Consider the following 18,451-nt stretch of genomic DNA (forward strand, 5'->3'; position numbering starts at 1 on the left):
ACTTTATAATCTTATTTATACTTGAGGTGTTGTTTATATACAATGTTTTGTTAAGTGTCCCCCCTTTGATTAGTGACTTTTGATAACAAATTGATATAGGAAGGATTTCCTCTAGTAGAAAGTCAAGACTAGGTTACAATTTTCTAGAGCATCCTCTTTTGAAATTATAATGTTCCCTCAACTATCAATATTATATGAAATATATAATGGTAGTAGATTAATAGAATCCTTAGGTTTGATTTAAGTTTTGGTGAGACTATTTTAATTTTGGATGCAATTATCATTATTATTATCAATATATATTCTCAACTTACACCTTTTAATGATCAAAACAATTATTGTTATAATATTTTTAAATTATAATAAATAATATTGATTGATATCCTTCAATATATTTTACATAAATTTATTGAAATACAAATATACTACTATGTTGACTATTAATACAAAATTTTGTTGATTGCATTTATTTAAATAATATAAATTAATATTCTAGAAGCAGGTACTTGTTCTTTCAACCTATATCAAATAACTTGTGAATTCTCTTACTTTCATCGTCAAGAGAGTTAGGTCATATTGCAAGCAACAAATTATACTTGTTGTCTCACTAAATGTATAACGCCATACAAAGGTCATATAAGATGTGTGCAATGTCAATAGCCTTGAATTGTTTCTTCATAAGCAAAGATATTTTTATATCTTTAAGAAACTTCATGGTTAGCTGCATTTGATTTGGAACAATATTAAGAGCGTGACCTAAAAAGGTCGGATGTTTCATCCTTGTGCTTCATCCTCTTTTGAAATTATAATGTTCCCTCAACTATCAATATTATATGAAATATATAATGGTAGTAGATTAATAGAATCCTTAGGTTTGATTTAAGTTTTGGTGAGACTATTTTAATTTTGGATGCAATTATCATTATTATTATCAATATATATTCTCAACTTACACCTTTTAATGATCAAAACAATTATTTTTATAATATTTTTAAATTATAATAAATAATATTGATTGATATCCTTCAATATATTTTACATAAATTTATTGAAATACAAATATACTACTATGTTGACTATTAATACAAAATTTTGTTGATTGCATTTATTCAAATAATATAAATTAATATTCTAGAAGCAGGTACTTGTTCTTTCAACCTATATCAAATAACTTGTGAATTCTCTTACTTTCATCGTCAAGAGAGTCAGGTCATATTGCAAGCAACAAATTATACTTGTTGTCTCACTAAATGTATAACGCCATACAAAGGTCATATAAGATGTGTGCAATGTCAATAGCCTTGAATTGTTTCTTCATAAGCAAAGATATTTTTATATCTTTAAGAAACTTCATGGTTAGCTGCATTTGATTTGGAACAATATTAAGAGCGTGACCTAAAAAGGTCGGATGCTTCATCCTTGTGAGCATAACCTAGATACAGTTAGTACCAAGTGTTCAATTCATTTTAAATACAATGAGTACTATGTTCATTCATTCTAGATACAATTAGTACTAAATGTTCCTATCATTCTGAGGACCAATAGATCAATGAGTATTATTTATGAAACATTGGTCAATGATTTTGACTTGAAAATTACGTAGTTAAATCTTGATATTTATAGATGAAATCTCAACGATTGGACATGCCACTTTATTTGTTTTTGGGCCAAATTATTCATTTTCTTGATGTGATTTTTCTTTTTGAAAGATTGTGTATCAAAGACATCAAGAACATGTCCTTGATAGAAAAGGAATAATTGAATTTTTGTACGAAGTGATATCCATCAAAACCATTAGATTTCTACAATCCATAAAGCAAACCTGAATAAAACAGTATATCAAACAATGTAAAGATATAACCAAAACCAACATTGAACCCATAGGAATCAGCTCTTTTACTACAGTCCATTCAAGGAATTTGCAGAGGTCTTATAAAAGAGTTATCACAACTATATATGATAAAACCAAAAAGTGGAGATCTAACGTTCAGGGAAACTATTTAGGAACCCTAAATGCTAAACTTTGTTTGAGATGAAACAATACCAATCTGCCAGCAGCTGCTGCTTTAATAGATTGGAGTTTCAGATGTATAGAAAATTTCTTTTACAGTTTTTAATTTATTTCATTGTCTATTGCAAATCCAGTTGGATGGGGAAAATCTAATTTGCATTTATTACAGAGATTGAACAAAATTGAACAAAATAAGTGAAACGGATATCGTATGGATTCTATCTGCTAAATATCAAATTTTTGGAAACAAATAAAATAATATCTGAAGCTGTTTTAAGAATGGAGTTATTTTCAAATAATTTGCTGGCTATGGGGTTCGAACCCATGCGCACTTATGTGCAGAAGATCTTAAGTCTTCCCCCTTAACCTCTCGGGCAAACCAGCTATTGATCATTTATTCTTCTACATATTAATTTATTAATAAAACTAAAACAATAAAAACAAATAACTAAAATGTGGAAATAGTTTTTAAAAATAGTTGACCACTTTTCTTATTTCAGTTAGCTTTGAAATATTGCTAAATATTCCTTTACATACATAGTAAAAATGAAGTATGTGTATATAATTAGGTTATTCGTATTAGTGCTTGGTTTAGTTTAAAAATATAAAAATAATCGTTGTTTAATATTCAAGCTTATCAAATGTTGATGTGGTCTTCAATTAACTTAGACTTGTAAATCTATGTTTGGATTATTAAAAGGATGAAGTAATGATGGGAATACCTAAGTCTTTTGGTCAATTTAGAGATTCAATATGGTTACAAAATCTAAAAATTGTTTAGTGTATGCTAGATTATATGTGAATATGGAATTGGGTAAAGATATGTTGTCTTCTAATAATCTATCTTCACAGTAAAGTACTAAGCTAATATCAAATATGAGGGATAATCTCTTGTTCGTAAGAGCTACCACAAACTAGGGAGTTTAATGATACAGTCATGCCAAAAGCTTAGACAACTCTTCAAACAAAAAAATTAAGTTTTAGTCTTAAGTAGTGAACAACTATATTAAAAGTCATGTTCTACACTCCCAAGATAAGTACATTATAGATTTAATAATTTCAAGAAATGAGCAAGCAGTTTTAGCTTCCAACTTTTAAAGAAACAATCAATCCAAAGAGATACAATAATCTTTAAATTTTCTCTTTAGAAGAGAAAGTACACAAGGAGGATTCAAGCCCAAGAGAAGAAGTCTCCAAAAATAATAAAAATGAAAATAATTAACAAAGGCTAAGAATTAAGTTTTTCCAGTTCACAAGACTTCAACATATCTATTTATCTGAAGGAGAAGAAAGGTGGTGAGTAAAGCTCAATGATGTAAAGTTAAAGATCGGCTCCTACTATAGGGTTACATGCAAAATAAAAGACAATCTTTAACCACAAGTGAGTATGACTAGATAAGAACTTTCTTGATATTAAGATCTATTATGCAAAGTGTAGAAAATGTCTTTGTTATATAGGTGAATGGATGAGATACATGTTGGAATATCTAACCGTTGTTGTCTATTAGTGTCAATCAATTAGTCATTTACAAGGAAAAGTTAGATGATCATCACTACGACCAAGCTACTCTACATAGACTGAGTCATGTACATAAGATAGTATGTACAAAGTAATTCTATAAAAGTTGAGTAAGTATGGTCATAGAGAGGGTTTTAGGAAAAATGATTATCAAGCCAAATTGGAAAGATTAGTTAAGTTTTGAAGAGGTCATTATAGAACATTTAATACTTGTTGAGGTTGTTACAAAATATTTACATGGTGTGGATCACATATCCCCATGTGTATGTTCAACGATCAGCATGAAGAGGAAAAACATGGAACCATCTAGAATACTCTTCGTGGAATCTTTATATAGTGATGATATTAACCTAGATTGAGTGTGTGTGTGGAAGTGATCGTGTGCATGCATGTGAAGATCAGAAGTCATTCAAGGGTTCTATTATCATCTAATAGAACAAGTGACCTATTCATAAGCAATGAAAGTGAAAGGGAAAGACATGAAGATCATATCAAACGAGAGCATTAGTTAGAAAGGAGAAGACTTGGAATCATCTTATAGAGAAAATTGAGAGTTAGGTATTGAGTTAGTTTTAACAAACTTGAATCGGAGTAAATCTCTTAACAAAGTGGTTTTAACATATCTTTGTAAATCTCCTAACAAAGTCCTTACTTAGTTGTAAGTGTCAAATCCTCTAACAAGGTGAAACCTAAAAATTTCTTAAGTCTTTAATAGGATATACTCCTCATAGAGTAGATCATATATTATGTTCAAAAATTGTAACCTCAACTGGTTAACTTTATTACTGCAATAGTGAAGATTTGTGGGTGTCATCTCTACCTCAGTTTTACCTTCACCATGAAGGATTTCTGGGTAACAAATATGATATTATGTGTTATTACTTTCATGCATGTGATTGAATTGATTTACATGTTACAAAAAATTTACATTTATAGATTTGCATGCATAAGTTATTATTGGATGTGGATGAATTTGTGAAAAGGTATAAAGTGTTATAGATTTTGATTCATCCCCCCTCTTAGGATTTAGTTTACTCCTCCATAAATCAAAAATTGGTATCAGAGTTAAGTTCTCTAAAGGAAGCTTGAAGGCTTATAGATTAGATATTAGAAGATGAAGGCTTTCAAATTGGACAAGTCTATTGAGAATTGGGTCATTAACATCCAACTCACACTATAGAAACTAGAGCAGGCAAGACATGATCTGAAGGATTCCCTAAAAAGAAGAAAGGAAATTGACATCTAGACAAAGTAATTCTCTTATGAAGAAGTTGAAACTGAATGACTATTTGGACTAATCAATCCTAATAAAAAAGCATCTATTGAACTACTTGAAAAGAACACACTCCTCAATGAACAAATAAGGGCACTGAAAATAAAATATGAAATCTAGTCAGTATGTGAAATGGTTGAATAGAGAAAGAAAGTTGAAGAAGAAAGAACTATGGTACAAGATGATAAGAGGGTAATGGCTACCAGGCTAGAAGAAATGATATCAAATGTGTAGAAGCTCACAAATAGACAAATGGAATACTAAAGAATGAATTGAAGAATGAGAAGGAATCCATGGAGAAATTCAACAAACCAAAGAAATAAATGAACTATTTTGAAGAATTATGAAATCATCAAGTTGTTCTAATGGGCAAAGACATTCATGCACTGAGAAAGGAGAATCATCCAAGAATGGAGAAATGAGAAATGCAAAGCCAAAAGACAAGCCAACTTGCTATCACTGTGGAAAAATTTGTTGTACTACAAATATCTATCAAAGAAAACATTGTATGAAAAATTCTAAACCTAAGTTTATTGGTTGTTTTTTTTAGTGCAAGAAACAAGGACATCAAATACATGAGTGTAGGTCAAAATTGAGAAATGCACCTACTACACCTAAATTAGAAGGATACTGCTATAATTACTAGAAATATGGGCATATATAGAGCATTTTAATACTAATCAAAAACAAATCCCTAGTGGCCAAATCAAAGAAAGAAGAATTATGCATCTAATAATGCATGTTACAAATGTCACAATTTTGGACACCAAAGAAAGAATTACAAGACTCAAGTACATTTAGACAATTAGACAAAGGACAAAGGAAAAGGAAAAATGGATATTGAGCAAGTGAGAAATAAAATGAACTAGAAATGGAAAAAGAAAACAAAGATGGAAATAGTGGAGTTAATGTAGCTGAGGTCACCCAATTCAATGGAAAAGGTGATCATGTCATCTCTAACTGAGAAAAAGTGGTATGTGTGGAACTATATTCTTAAATGATATACCATACATCAGTTCCTTACATATATGTGTGCCAAAAGTTCATATCTACATATATAAGATGCATGAGAACAAATTTTTTGAAAGGTTGTCGAGTATCAATATATTGTCTATGTTTACTGAGTGTTGCAACATAAACTGAGCATTCTAATAAAGATTGAAGGTATGGAAGAGACTAAGCTAGTGTGCTAGCTGGCTTCCACTCAAAAAAAGACACAACATTAATGGAAAACCTAATCAATCAAAAGATGAGGTATATAATAGATTTTAAATATATTATTTCATACCTTGCATCCAAATTTTTGAACATCTATGAGTGATTACGTCGATCAAGCGATAAAGAAAATTTGAGAAAACCAATAGAGATTTCAAGGAACAAATTGAACAAAAAGATTGAATGAGAGTGTGATCAAGTGCCAAGTATCTAGAGAAGGAAATAGATCGAACCCTAGTTATGATCATGACAACTTCATTGATCACTAGAATGAACCAAAAGGTTAGTGAAGTTCAATTGGTGATGAGTGACCCATTTCCTCGACCTAGACTTTGTGCTATTCTAGAAATTGTTGTTAAAGGAGACTCAATGTGTTTGTTATCCACAATACCACCTAAAGTCATCATGATTCACAATGTCAAAATTTGCTACATGTGCAAAATTGTAGAAGTAGGAGACTATGAGATCAGGGAAGCTTATGACAAGTTGTATGATGAAGGAATCTTGAAGGATGAGTTTCGAATTGTTGAAAGGAAAGGGTTAACTTGAGCCCTATAATTTTTGAGAACTTTCAGAGTGAAATAAATAAAAGTTGAAACAGAATTCATAATATAAAGTACTAGCTACATGATGGACCAGTTGAAATCACAAAGATAATGATGCATAGGATTACTAGCTATCCAACCCTAGATAGGATGAAAACCATGAGATGCTTGAGCTGAGGGCAAGTTGAGGCTAATACAGGAGCTAAGTGGGATGGATGAGGTCTGTCCATTACAAGCATTTCTTATCCACTTGTAGAATTTTTAGTGAGAGCCATTGCTCACAAATTCTATCAATCTAGTACATTAAATAGTGTGTCGAGTATGGCTATGGACCAAGCATGGAAGATTGTATTGAAAGATCATGAGTATGATCTTGTTGAGTTGCAAATGCTACAATTAGCAAAAAACCTATCATCCATTGAAAGGCAATGAATTCAATGTTTAAGTTCGGTTCCCTAATTGTTTGTACATTCTTTTATATTCAAAAGTATTTTCCTGGCATAGGTAATGTTGTATGTATCAAGAAAAACCAATTATAAGCCAAATTAATGATTTTATTACTCAATTGGGAGATAATTTTTATAATGCAATGAATACATATTTTGATGAGTTAAAGTTTAGAATGAAAAGGAGAATTAGAATTATAGCGGAATTGGTCACAAAATACTACAGTGACATTTGTTTTCTTGTTGATATGAAAAATACATTTGTGCACGCAATAAAGCCAAGGAAGGCATGGCTACAAATTTTTGGATATGAAATAGAGAGTGATGATGCTAGTGAAAATATTGGCTCATTATTAAAAGAAGAGATAGATTTTGAGGTAGCTCCATTTGGAAGATATGAAGAAGAAAAATCAAGGATAACAGTGAACATAAAGATAGCATCCAAAGAAAAGAAAATGAAGAAGATTATTAAAGACCTAGAAGCTAATTTAGGCACCCTAGGCAAGGTAAAAGAACCATTTCAATTGACTCAAGGTCTTGGTGAAGATGAAGAACAAGACAATGGTGATAAGGAAGAAGAAGTAGAAGAGGAAGAAACTGACAAGGGTGAAACCCTAGTTATTGTCATGCCACCAAGAAAGAAGGCTCAAAGATCAAAGAAGAAGAAGGCAACAAAACCTCCACTACTAACTAAGCCAAGGACTAGGGAAGAAGCTATTACCAACTAGTCTGTGAAGCTGAAAGTAACAAAGACTATTGAGTCAAATGAACCTTGAACCAAGAGAAGGAGATTGGTTAGAGGACCACCTATCAAGAAGATCAAGACTATTGAAGAGGTATGTGACAACCTAAAAAGATCTGTAGGATTATCTAGTTTCAAATATATGAGATATGATACACTAGATAATGATGATAAAAATAAAGTTGAGGAAGCTATGGTAGAAATGATTTCATATCAAAAATTATCTCCTAGTACAATAGAGAAGAAGATACCCAAGGATCTATATGATAGATTAGAAAGAAGATGGCAGCAAGATGACGTAACAAAAAATTAGATAAGAACTAACACACTAGTCATAGTTATGCATGATCTATCTCAAGAACAACAAGACACATTTTTGAAAAAAACATAGGAGTAGATTTGTTCCTAAATACAAAATGTTCTTGATTCTACAAAATGAAGAGGAAGTTGTACGACAATAGAGTGAATTGTTGTGGAATTTTTTTTTTGGGCTTATAACAAGGAAGATAGAAACTATGAATATTGATGATGAAAATAGTAGTGGAGAAAGCCTAGGTGTGTCAATTCCATAAGGCAGCATGTCTCCTATACATGTCGACACCCATAACACTCCAAACATCGACTAGTCAAGGCTTACCAATGAAGAAGAAGATGATGAAGATGAAAATGATAAGACTATTTCAACACCTCAAATTGAGGAAAATAAAGAATTAAATAAGGCTAAACCAAGTGCTACTATTTTTTTCTTGAGCATCGATGCATAAAAAAAACTGAGTCGTGACACTCTCTCACCTACTCTTAAGGAAGTGTCAAGTAGCAGCACCCCTTCATTGAAAAGGAAGAGAAAAGAAATAAATGACATTTTACTAGATAGTGAAGTCAGTCTAGATGAACATATTGAGATGCCACAATTTGATAAGGCAAATCTCACCTTGTAGAAGAAAAAAAATTACTACAACAAATTTTGAAGAAGAAAAAAAGGCAAGAAGAGCTCAGGAGAGAGCTAAAAAAGAAACAGACACTACAAGATGTAAAGCATATTTTTGTTCATTCTTTTGACATACAAAATGTAGATGAAGAGACACCAATCATTGATCAACTTGTACATATCATTGATCAAGTGAGTATTGGAAAAAGAGAACAAAAGATTTTGAACAAAGAGTATGAACTTCTAGCTTAATTCTATTGAATAATAGATGCAAATTTATACAATAGCTTGACTCAACACATTCCAAAATAATTGCTAATTAAATTGACAACAAACTACTTCATGGTTGAAAAAATACACATAAACTTGACACTAATTGAAACTTATGACACCTAACTCAACACATCTACAATAAGAACTTGATTCAAACTAAAACTCTTTGACATAATCCTAAACTAAACTTGTGTTGCCAGCAACTCAACAAGGCTTTTCGTGTGTGCAATAATTATTATTGACTACTATTAGAACATTAGCTCCAACACTCCCATTTAATGTGACAACTAAAGGAAACATTATGTAGGAATTATACTTTGAAAATATGTCATAGAGGAGTAAGACTTTCTCATAGTTATGCAACTATCATCCAACTTTGAAACATCATTGGACACACCATGTCCACATGAAATGTCTCATAACCCTCATAAAGGTACAATGCCAAGCTTCAACACTTTTAGATCTCCCCAAACTATTGGACACACCATCTCCACATAGAATGCCTCATAACCCTCCTAAAGGTATAGCTTCTCCGATCTTATAGCACCTCAAGCTATTGAACACTTATCTACATCCTTTCCTATTTTGAGATCATGGACTTCTTCAAAATAAAATAAATTGTTGAATGAAATCATAATCATTCAGTGGTTCATCTCCTAGACTCATCTTCTTAACAACTTCTTCTCTAACAGACATAACTTAATAGGAAGATTACTTTGATAACATATTGGAAAAATACAACAGAAGATTTTAAATAGAGAGAAGGAACTTCTAGCTTAATTCTACTGAATAATAGATGCAAATTTATACATGTTAGTTCATGGTTTTTTAGAGTCGCCATTTTTATTCTTTATTTTTGGTTCACTCTTGTTTTCAAATGTTTATGTTGAACCATCAACTCTACCAAGAGTTAAATGTAATTTGAGGTATGATAACATTTCAATTAATCATTCACAAACCTCATCCTTTCAATTCCTTCTTCCTTCAAGTTTATTGTTGACCAAATCCAACCCCTGGGTTTCCTTTGTAAACAATTTGGTTAAGGAAAATTTTTTGTGATATATTTTTCTTTAATATTCTTGAACCTCTTGTACTCGTTTTATCATTTGAACTAAGTTCAAAAGGTTCATTTAGTTCATTACTTCAAATCATTTTCAATCTTCATGCAATATGGTTGGTGGGCCCTATCTTTTTGTGCCATAGATTTTGATTCTTAGAAGATGCACTACAGATGGATGCCTTGTTGGATTTGACATTGTTCATGTGTGATGTCATCAATCATGGATGGTTAATAAATTAGAGTAAGGTCATTATCAAATATCATGGCAAGAGTTATTTTTAAAGGGTGAAAGAGAAATTGTGCACGTAAGGAGGCAATATATCATTTAAATTGCTTGCTTCACATGTATTGTCAGATGCCACCTTGTCAAATCCTCCTTTCTCATAGCATGTGTAATTAATCATGTCCTTCCCATAATTAATGCCCTGATTTTGATATGAAGTATATATGAGTGAAATTTCCTTTCTTTGAAGACATAATTTTCTTCAGTTGATTGAGTATCGATAGTAAGAGTCTGAAGAAGGGTCATCTTTCATAGTCGTAATAATTTTTTCTATTCTGGTAATTCTTAAACCCTTTAATCCTTTTTCTTTAGCAGAAGAAATTGTGTTTGCTTCTTTAAATTTCAAGCAACGAGAGGGAATTTTAAACCATGAATTCCACTCTACACATTTTTGGGAATACCTACAGATTGTGTAGTAAATCTCCTATTGTATCAGACACAAATCTTTTAGGGGTTGATTTAGGCAGGGTATATATATATATATATATATATATATATATATATATATATATATATATATTAGAAGAACATAGCTTGGCGGGTCTCTAATTATAGTTCAACCATTTCTTGCATTCAGTCTTTTGAGAAGGAATTCAAAATGATTCAAGATGGTGTGAACAAAGACTTACAGACCATTAGTTCAAATCCCCTAGCACCTTTCAAAGAAGGAGGTTCAAATGTAGAATGCTAGTTTAGCAGTATGAAGAAACACTACATGTGATTAAAAATGGAGCTAACTTGACCGTTGTAGACCTTACCAAGCTTGCTAAAGTTGAAACTATGATTATCATGTGTAGCCAGTAGCTTCCAGAATACATGGATAGTGTCACTAGAATGAAACAAGATAGGAACATATGGAAGAACCACCTATAGAGCATAAAGAGCCCGAATAAGAATGCCATGTCAAAATTCATCGGTGCATATAGGGTCTAGAAATTGGCACAAGGACCTCTTGCTCAAGATGACAATGAGGAAGAAGAAGAGGCACAGAAGAAGCATGATGATGATTCTCTCTAGGGAATTTTTACTTTATGCTCTTTTCATTTTCAATTTTTAAATCACTTGCTTCAAGGGTTTGTGTACCTGTTAAAGACTTGGTCATTTTAACTATTTTTAAAACTATCTGAGAATCGGGTTTTGATGGAGATTGTCAGACATCACTTTATTTAAAATAGAAAATCAGTAGTGTGAGGGGTTGTAATTTTTTGATGGATATCATACTGTGAACTTTTATCTAAGTTTTAATAGCTATGTAAATGTTTTAAGTTTTCCAGCATTGTACTTGAACAAGATTATTTTTTGGAATGGGAAAGATCTAATTATTCGAAGATTATATGCTTTGGATTGTTCGTTGTTGATTTAGTATTGAATCAATACCAAATTGTTAAAATTTATTTATGGTGTTGGATGATTACATTATGCATATGTTAGATAAGTATCTATTTTATATATCTTCTGAGAAGTGATTGATAGAGAAATTGTGCATTCTCTCAGTTTTATCCTTTCTTGTTTATTTAGGTGTTGTTTATCTGATTATCCCTCTATCCAATAATAGATGGGAAGCCTTATCACTTTCTGGTTAAAATTAATTCTCATTTAAAATAATGTTTTGATTGAATATCTAACAAGGGATCCGAACCTTACCAAAATTCAGAGAGGACTTAAAGAAGTTAAGATTCCTCAACTGTTGGGAAATTGTATTTATCTTGTAAATTTAGGCATAGAAGTTCTTGATTATTTATTTTATTAAAAGAAAAGTCTATACACCAACAATACAATAGCTTGACTCAACAACATTCTTAAATTACTGCTAATTAGATTGACAACAAACTACTTCGTGGTTGATAACACACACATAAACTTGACACTAACTGAAACTTATGGACACCTAACTCAACACATCTACGATAAGAACTTGATTCAAACTAAAACTCTTTGACTTAGTACTAAACTAAACTTGTGTTGTCAAAAACTCAACAAGCTTTGCCACATATGTAAAAATTATTATTGACTACTATTGGAATGTTAACTCCAACACCCCCACTTAATGTGACAACTAAAGGAAACATTATGTAGAAATTATACTTTGAAAATATGTCATAGAGGAGTAAGGCTTTCTCATAGTTCTGCAGCTATCATCCAAATTTGAAACACCATTGGACACACCATGTCCACATGAAATGTCTCATAACCCTCGTAAAGGTATGATGCCAAGCTTCTAGAATTACAGATCTCCCTGAAATATTGGACACACCATCTCTACATGGAATGTCTCATAACCCTTTTAAAGGTATAGCTTCTCTCATCCTATAACACCTCAAACTATTGAACACTTATCTACATCCTTTCCTATTTCAAGAGCATAGACTTCTTCAAAATAAAATAATTTCTTCAATGAAATCATAATCATCTGATGGTTCCTCTCCTAGACTCATCTTCTTAACAACTTCTTCTCTAATAGACATAACTTTATAGGAAGACAGCTCTAATAGTATATTGGAAAAATAGAACAAAAGATTTTTAAATAGAGAGAAGGAACTTCTAAGTTAATTTTATTGAATAATAAATAAAAATTTATACAATGGGTTGACTCAAGAATATTCCTAAATGATTTCTAATTAGATTGAAAACAAATTGCTTCATGGTTGACAGCACACGCATAAACTTGACACTAACTGAAACTTATGGACACCTAACTCAACACATCTACAATAAGAACTTGATTCAAACTAAAAATCTTTGACTTAATCCTAAACTAAACTTGTGTTGCCAATAGTTAAAAAAGGCTAGCCACATGTGCAATAATTATTATTGACTAACATTGGAACATTAACTCCAACAGTGAGTGCTGAAAATTTTGAATCCAATGATAAGTTGATGGATTGGTCAACAAAAAGAGTTGAGACAAAGGTTATGGACAAATTTATCATAACTATAGCTAAGAAGAATGTGCTATTACAGGGAAAAACACAAATAATAATGAATCTTATACAGAGGGTATAATAGGTGTACACAATTTTGCCAGATGTGCCAAGATTTACAAACACTATTTAGGCACAAGAAAATAAGACTCAAGCTAATATGTAGGCATCCAATAGCATTATCTTAGAGTCAATAGGATCTAGCATATATCACTACAATATTTTGTTGAATGCTCAAGGTACAATGGTTGAACTTAAGGCAATTGACAGTACTATGAGATCCAAATTGATCTCAATTCAAGCAATGTTGATAGCTCATTTGGAAGTCATGCAGAGAGAAATAAAAAAAACCCATGATCTTATCATAGAAGATCATAACTTATTATTGGATGAGAGTTTGATAGATTTAGTTGTATGACTAAAACTACAAAATCAAATTTTGGAGGCAACAATAACCACATTGAATCATGCTCATACCATGATTACTAGAGTTCACAAGGAATTAATTGAAGCATATGGATTACTTCAAATCTTTCAACCCCAGCAATAGTGACATCAAGTGTTCAAAAACAAGGGGAAAATGTATACAAGGGAGAAATGTATATAGAAGGAATATCATGTATAGGTAATGAATAAAGGTTGTAATGAATTTTTGTATTCATTTTTCACAAGTCATAAGACTTAGGGGGAGAGCTCAATTTTTGTATTGATATGACAAAGTGTTTTATCCACTAATGTCAAAGGGTGAGATTGTCAGTATCTATAACCACTTTTGTCTATTGGTGTCAATCACTTAGTCATTTACAAGGCAAAGTCAAATGGTCATCACTACAATCGAGCTACTCTATATAGGTCGAGTCATGTACATAACATAGTATGTACTGAGTGATTCTATAGAAGCTGAGTAAGTATGGTCATAGAGAAATTTTCAATATGGATTGAGCTCATTCATAAATTGAGGAAGTCATCAGTGACCGAGTGAAATTGTAAGTATATAACTACCAAGTGATATATTATGTGCCAAGTACAATATATGCCAAGCATCAAGAAGTCAATAAAGGCCAAGAAATGGCAATGTCAAGCATCAGTAACAGTAGAGGCCGAGCAATGCAGAGTCTACATAAAATTTAGGAATGGAATAGAGTTTTAGGAAAAATGATTATCAAGCTAACTTGGAAGGATTAGTTAAGTTTTGAAGAGGTTGTTATAGAACATTTAATACTTGTTGAGGTTGTGATATAATATTTACATGGCGTGGGTCACATATCCCCATGTGTATGTTCAACGATCAGGATGAAGAGGCAAAACATGGAACCATCTAGAAGACTCTTCATGGAATATTTATATAGTGATGATCTTAACCTAGATCGAGTGTGTGTGTGGAAGTGATTGTGTGCGTGCATGTGAAGATCAGAGAGGAGAAGATCAAGGGTTATGTTATCATCTAATAGAACAAGTGACCTCTTCATAAGCACTGAAAGTGAAAGGAAAAGACGAGAAGTCAAATTAGAGGAGAAGATTAGTTAGAAAGGAGAAGACTTAAAATCATCTTATAGAGAAAACTGAGAGTTAGACACTGATTCAGTTTTAATAGACTTGAATCAGGGTAAATCTCTTAATAGAGTGGTCTTAATAGATCTTTGTAAATCTCCTAATAGAATCCCTACTTATTTGTAAGTGTCAAATCCTCTAACAAGCTGAAACCTAATAGTTTGTTAAGTCCTTAATAAGACAAACTCCTTACAGAGTTGATCATATATTATGGTCAAACATTGTAACCTTAACTTGTTAACTTTATTACTACAGTAGTGAAGATTTGTGGGTGTCATCCCCACCTCAATTTTACCTTCACCTTGGAGGGTTTTTGCGTAACAAATATTGTGTTATGTGTTATTACTTTTATGCATGTGATTGAATTGATTTGCATGTTTAGCAAGTTTACATTTATAGATTTACATGCATAAGTTATTATTGGATGTGGATGAATAAGTGAAAAGGTATACAGTGTTATAACTTTTGATTCACCCCACCTCGCAGTATCTAGTTTACTCCTTCATAATCAACAATACAAAACTAGACAATCCCATGATATGTGTCTTAATATTATAATATAAGAAAACTTATTTTAACTACCTACAATGAAAGAAGTATGTGAAAATAAAAAGTTTCATTTGACAAGTAAGGCTTATAGAAAGACTCTAGATCCTAAGTAAACTACATGTGAATAGGACTCACTAGTTAACTATTCAAGTAAAAAATAAATTCACATAAACATGTACTTACCCTCAAGTGTAACTTAGGAAGGAAATAACTAATAAAAATGATGCAAGAATGCAAGCGTGGGTCTCGACTAGAAGGTCGTGTTAGATACCAATTCACAAAAGATATCTTGCAAATGAGAAAAGGAGAAAAACCTAGGGGAAGAAAACCTATCTCTAAAAGAGAGAATCAATGAAACAATAATGTACAATCTCAATAGAATCACTAACATATGAAAGAATAATTAACACCTAATTTACACCAACATCCCACCTTAAGTGCCAACTTAGGGAGGAACAAACCAATGCAAATGATGAAATGATGATGAGAGAATCTAAGGACATGTTTTGGAAAGGAGAGAAGGGTCTTGGAAATGATGGAATGTTAGGTACACATTAACAAAAAAGTTCTCACAAGTGAAGAAATGGGAGAAAATCTCAATGGGAGAAAAATCCTCTCCATAAGAGAGAATGAATAAAACAATCATGTAGAAGTGATCATAAAATAAATAGTGTCCTTTAACCCTCGAGTTCCAATATCCCTTTTCTCCACTAAACTTCTTAATTGGTGGGAATACAAAAATAAAATCTTGAACTAAAAATGCAAGATTCATAATTTTATCCTACTCAACCTTATTATTCTCTCCTATTGAAAATCAAACTCTAGGCATAAAGACATGTGGGTCAAAGAGAGTTTTTTCTAAATGTACTAAATTTTAGTTGACATATCACCAAATTATGATAACATTTTTTTCTTCACCAAACTATAGTGAGGTAAGGGGGAAATACCGATGCTAAATAGGTAGCAATGAGCTACAATCTTGGACCATCCACTAGAGGCAGGAAAGTGTGACACATTTATTCTTTCAAAAGTCATAAATAGTAAAAAGTATTTCTCCATGGGTGTGAATTCACAAGGAACAACCACATGTCCTTCTTACCCAATGAAGATTTTATGTAGATTGAGATTGATGGATACCTAATAAACAAAGACTATGAGAAGAACATGTTTTCATTTTATGTTAACGAGTTCAAGGATGTTAAATTAGGAAAAGATAGAGAAGATGGTTTTCTTTTCCTTATTTAACTTCCAATGTCCAACTAAGCCCTCACCCAAAAGATAAATCTTCTAAAAAAATAGGCTATATGGGGAAGAGGTTCAAAATCTAATTGTTTGCAAATTACTTCCTCTTGTCCCACCTTAGAACTATACTTTCCCACTTACATGACCTCTCTTTTAAATAGCTTAGAAATTTAATTTAATTAAAAGGACCACAATATAATGATGGACCCTACAAAATTAATTATTTAGGAAATATTCCTTTTAATCGTACTCACCAAATCTCACTACCATTCATCTTCCTATCTATGGAAATTACCTGACTAGAATGACAAGTTTATATCTTAAGTCCCCCTAATTTCCCCCCCAATCCAAGATGAGTGATTTTATTGATGTGGTTTCAACAGAGGTTGTAGATCAAGAACTAATGGAGGTTGCATCTATAACCCACATAATGTAATCTCCTACAAAATTGAGAGTTCGTACAAAAATTCACACAATCAAATGCAATTAAAAAAATTGCCTCGCTTAAAAAAAATACACAACCAAGAATAAATAGGAGAATAATTCACATTATTGATAAGAATAAATACAAATAATCATTAAAATATTTGATAATTGTTAGAATATTTTCTTACTAATTAAATCATTTTGATTTAATTATTAAGTCACTTATTATTCCTAGTTTACTTAAGCTAAACATTAGGATTATAATAATTAATTATATTATTAGTTATTATAATGGAACATAGGTTAGTTACCTTTTAGGGTTTTGATCTCCTTTTATGAGGATTGATCAATCTTTGTAATCTATTCATTCGATACAATTGTAATATACGGTTTTGCAAATCAAGAATGTTTCCACTATCATGAATCTTTGAATTCAAGCCTTCGTAGCCTTGCTTCTCTATTTTTGTGATAGGTGTTTGCATGCAAGTGATTCTTGGGAATTGTGGGTTGTTTTTTTCTCAACTTCAACATGGTATCATAGTCCATCACAATGGTGTAGGTATTTTTCAGTTTTAATACTTTTTTTATAGCATTATATGTTGTCAAAGTTAGGAGTTCATTTTTACACTTTAGGAGACATATCTTGAGCATTTGATCTTTGTTTTGGGAAAATTGTATATCATTGGAAATATTTTTTTATTCTTTTTTCTAGTGATGCTAGTTGTTTTTCCATATTTTTCTCTAGGTCCATCCTATTATTTTTTTGCATTTTTGCATTCTCATGGATATCTTGGTTGTTTCAGGGATACGTATCATTTTCATTGCTTGGGATGACACATCTTGGGTTGTACTTTATATTGCACTAGCCTTATGTCTCTTCTTATATTTGATGACATCTTCTATATCATGTTTATATAAATGAACTGAGATTAATTGTCACTCTATGGCATTTTGGGATCTTGCAGATTTTTGTGTCTTATTGTACTTGTACTACATTATAAAGTTCCATGGGGGATTTCATGTTGGAAATTTTTCCATCTTCCTTTTCAATTCATTTTTCCATGCACATCATTAGCTTCCTAGTTATTTATTCTACAATAGTTTATGCATTCAGTTTCAATGTATATGTCTTACCTCTCAACATTATATGGGGATTCTACTGATTCTAATCTTTTCTTGGTTTGATGAAGTGAGATATGTATTAAGTATTTTTTCCTTTATACTAGGAAGATGTAGTGGTTAGGTACCTATGCATTTAAGTGAGATGGATAATTTACCATATAGACACTCTTTCATTCATGTTTTGGATACCATGAAGATATCTTCCAATTTTTGTTGATTGGCTCTTTAGACTTATTCTTGTCTACCTGATCATGTTCTATTTAGTAGAAGTTCTTCATATCACCAGTTTGATAGTGTTTTCAACTTCATGCTTTAGTGGTTTTCTTCTTGATCATACTTTTGTTC

The 18,451-nt window shown here is 31.5% G+C and overlaps 1 non-coding gene across 1 annotated transcript; it reads right to left on the reverse strand.

Moving 5' to 3' along the window:
• Nucleotides 1-2,312: 2,312 nt before the first annotated feature.
• TRNAL-UAA (transfer RNA leucine (anticodon UAA)) lies at nucleotides 2,313-2,395 on the reverse strand. Its single transcript has one exon. It is a non-coding gene; the product is annotated as a tRNA-Leu (tRNA).
• Nucleotides 2,396-18,451: the final 16,056 nt, after the last annotated feature.

This window comes from Cupressus sempervirens, chromosome 4 (assembly GCF_028749045.1).
Source record: "Cupressus sempervirens isolate cs-2001-9-10 chromosome 4, ASM2874904v1, whole genome shotgun sequence".
Taxonomy (NCBI): Eukaryota; Viridiplantae; Streptophyta; class Pinopsida; order Cupressales; family Cupressaceae; genus Cupressus; species Cupressus sempervirens.